We start from the raw sequence: 4,160 nt of genomic DNA on the forward strand, positions 1-4,160 counted from the left end.
CCCATACATCACACTAAGCTCGATGCTCCAAAACTGAATTCAGAGACACCTTTTAGCCACCTCAGTTTAGCCACATCCCTTGTTTTCAGAAGCTCAAAGGCACTGGTAATTCTTTATTGTGAAATATCTGTACAAAAGAGTGCATTAACACAAGTATATAACAACAGGAACAATAACAAATGTATATATACTTAAAAGTAATGTCTTTGACGTTCTGCAATTTTACCAAAATGTATGTGGTTGTGAATTTCTACTTGTTTGAAATTTATGTTTCTTAGATCTGAGTTTTGGTGTCTTTTAGCAATTCTTGGAACATGCCAGCCATTATTTCTTTGAAGACTGCCATTGGTGCTCGCTTCGGCAGCACATATACTAAAATTGGGAGACTGCCATTGCCCTATTATATTTACAATTATCTTCTTTTAGAACTCCATGGAAATATGTTTAGCTCTTCATACCTATTCTTTATGTCTCTTAACTTTGCTTTCCTCTTGTCCATTTCTTTGTCTGGATTGCATACTAGATTATTTCTTAAGAATTATCTTATCAGTGCATTCATTTTCTCTTCAGCTGTATCTAATTTTATTGTGGCTACTTCTGTCTCTATTGTAAATTCATCCACTGAATTTTCCACTTCGATTATCATGTTTTTTTCCTAGAAATTCTTTCTGATATTTTATAAATCTGCACTAAAAATAATAATGTCCTTGTATTTCCCTGATGGTTCAGGGATTAAGACGCTGTATTCTCACTGCCAAGGGCCTAGGTTCAATTCCTGGTTGGGGGACTAACACCCATGTGCTGCACAGTGTGGTTGGAAAAATAAATAAAAACCAAAAACAAAAAAACTGTCCTGTGCTAATATTCCAAACCTTTCTTTTATATCTTAAAACACATTAAGCATAGTTATTTTTCTTTTTCTTTTTTTTTTTTTTTAATATTATTTTATTAGTTGGAGGCCAATCACTTTACAACATTTCAGTGGGTTTTGTCATACATTGACAAGCATAGTTATTTTTCACATCTACTCATTTTAATATCTTTAGTCCTTGTAGGTCTGCTTTTGCAGTCTGTTGTACCCGCTGATTCTTATTCATGGTGCCTGTTTCCTGGTATGATTCTGGAACTTTTTGACTTGAACTGAAATGTTTCTTGGAACTATAATCTACCAAGAAATTTTTGAACCTGGGCTGAATTTGGCCTTCTGCAGAGAGAACCTGTCTTTGTTTTTGCTGGTCACTTGTGGGAAGCATTAACCAGAACTGTTTTAAACTAGATTCTCTACTTTAAGATTTCAGATTACACATGAATGTGTTGTGAGAGTCAGCTTTTAATTACTAGAAGAAGTACTTTCCCCTATCTGCACAGGGCCAGGTTGTCCTTGCTCTCACTTCTATAGAGTGGCGTTCATTTCCTGGTTACTCTTATACTGATGGTGTAGCCTTTGGGGCCCCGCTTTACATGGAGGTTTTTTAAAATGCCCACTTGGGCAGGCCCTAGGATTTACCTATATTCTCCCATTCCCCACTCAGCACCAACAGGAAGCCTTAAGACCCTGGAAAAAAAGCCAGCACTGTGACCCATGCCTATGTCCACACTCTTCATTCAGTTTCAATCTCTCTGATTCCTTACTTTCTTGCCAATTCAGTAGTATAATTTAAAAAACATTTTATCTGATATATTGCTGTTTTCATTTGAAAAGTTGTTCAGGACATTTAGGGACTTCCCTGGTGGCTCAGACGGTAAAGCATCTGCCTACAATGCAGGAGACCCAGGTTCAATCCCTGGGTCAGGAAGATCTCCTGGAGAAGGAAATGGCAACCCACTCCAGTATTCTTGCCTGGAAAATCCCATGGACAGAGAAGCCTGGTAGGCTACAGTCCATGGGGTCACAAGAGTCCGACATGACTGAGCGACTTCACTTCATTCAGGACATTTAAGCCATCACTGGGACTTCCCTGGCAGTCCAATGGTTAGGACTCCATGCTTCCACTGCAGTGGGCACAAGTTTGATTCTTGGTTGGGGAACTAAGATCTCTCAAGCTGCAAAGCAGCCCCCCCCGCCAAAAAAAAAGGCATCACTGCTTTAGAAATAAGACCTCCACAGATATTTTGGGTAAAATATAAAATATTCCCTGTCTCAAAGATAGATTTAAGCAAATTTTGGCTGCTGGCAAATATTTTTCTAAAATACCACTTTCCCTTCTCTTTCTTCTTTTCAGTAACTCTTCCCGATACTTAATTCTCATTGTTGCTCTTTCCCTCCCCTTGATAGAAATGAATGAAAAAACTAACTACTGCTAACGTATTAATGACTTAAAACAGTTGATCCCCATCCCTTGGAATGTCACATATCATACTTATTATGTTACATATTAGGAAGCATCTTAAATTTTTCCTTCCTTAAAGATTTACAATCTGATTTATTTATTTATTTGTTTAGGGGGACTTTCACTGCTTTTTAAATTTTATTTATTTATTTTAATTGGAGGCTAATTATTTTACAATATTGTAGTGGTTTTTGGCATACATTGACATGAATCAGCCATGAGTGTACATGTGTCCCCCATCCTGGACCCCCCTCCCACCCCCCTCCCCATCCCATCCCTCAGGGTTGTCCCAGTGCACACCGGCTTTGAGTACCCTATTTCATGCACTGAACTTGCACTGGTGACCTATTTCACATATGGTAATATACATGTTTCAATGCTATTCTCTCAAATCATCCCACCCTCACCTTTCTCCCACAGAGTCCAAAAGTCTGTTCTATATGATTTATTTTTAATTGAAGAAAATTGCTTCACAATATTGTGTTGGTCTCTGCCATACAAAAACATGAGTCAGCCAGTTATGCATATGTCCCCTCCCTCCCATCCCTCTAAGCTGTCACAGAGTCCCAGTTTGAGTTCCCTGAGTCATATAGCAAATATCCATTGGTTATCTATTTTACACATGGTAGTATATATGCTTCCATGTTACTCTCTCCATTTGTCCCACCTGGAAAGGACACAGTTTGGGTGAAGGAGTGACTCTGATTTCAATTACAGAATACCGTCAGTCAGGAACTCCCCACACACACACTCCCCTCCCCCTGCCCACAGGCATAAAGACCACTCCCTTGAGAGAGCCCCCTCTGTGTTCTAGAGACCAGGCTGTACAAGGTGGGTCAAGGAATGCATATGTTCAGCTGTGAGCTAGGCAGCCACAACCACAGGTTCCTGGGGGCATGCAGACCCCTCACCCAGCAGACCTGCCATGGCCATGGAACAGACCCGCCATGGCCATGGAAAGATGCACATTAGTGCACCAGATCTTGCCAAAGCTGCCAGCACAGTGGATGCTGAGCTCACAGCAGGTGGCTTTTCACAAGCCCATGTGCACAGCCTGCTCTCCTCCCCCAGGTCTGACCAGCGCTTCCCATCCTCTTGCTCCGGGCAGGGCCGGGCGGCATTAGAAAGGTAGAGTGACTGATGGATGCTGGAAGAAAAATGGATTCTAGTGTTCTCAACATGGAGAGGTTTTAACTCTAGCTTCTGAATCTTGCTTAAAGTACATGCGTGAATGTGAGAGCCAGGGAGAATGTACAAGGCCCTCACACAGCCTCTGGTCCACACAGTGATGAGAGCCCCCAGTACTCTCTGCCCATCCCTGCAGGGAGCTGCCCTCTCTTCCACCCTGGCTTCCTATACAAGGCAAACTTGCGGGTCCCAGACAGCTGCCCTATCTGCTCCTTCCCCAGTAGAAGGGATCCAGGGATGTAATCTTGGCAGACTTCCAGCATTCCCTTAAGGGACTTTAGCACTTCCTCTCATATGCACTGAAGCTGTTATATTTATATATTGCTGCATAATGAACCACCCCCAAACTTAGTGGCTTATAACAGCAATTATCATTAATTTTGCTTATGAATATGCAATATGGGTAGAACTTGGTGGGGAAAGTTCATATTTGCTCACCAGCCGGGGCAACACAACAAGGGCTGGAGGATCCACTTCCAAGATAACCTTCAAGGCTGGAAAGTCACTGCCACTTGTTGGCTGGGGCTTCCTCATGGCATGGTGGCTGGGTTCTGAGAATAAATGTTCCCAAACGTCCAGGCAGAGACTGCAAGACTTCCTATGATCTAGTCTCAGAAGTCCAGGACAACATCTCTGCTGTAT

The 4,160-nt window shown here is 41.9% G+C and overlaps 1 non-coding gene across 1 annotated transcript; it reads left to right on the forward strand.

Annotated features, from left to right (window-relative positions):
- The first annotated feature begins 1,724 nt into the window (after positions 1 to 1,724).
- Positions 1,725 to 1,797, forward strand: TRNAC-ACA (transfer RNA cysteine (anticodon ACA)). Its single transcript has one exon. It is a non-coding gene; the product is annotated as a tRNA-Cys (tRNA).
- Positions 1,798 to 4,160: the final 2,363 nt, after the last annotated feature.

Source organism: Muntiacus reevesi, chromosome 8 (genome assembly GCF_963930625.1).
Source record: "Muntiacus reevesi chromosome 8, mMunRee1.1, whole genome shotgun sequence".
Taxonomy (NCBI): domain Eukaryota; kingdom Metazoa; phylum Chordata; class Mammalia; order Artiodactyla; family Cervidae; genus Muntiacus; species Muntiacus reevesi.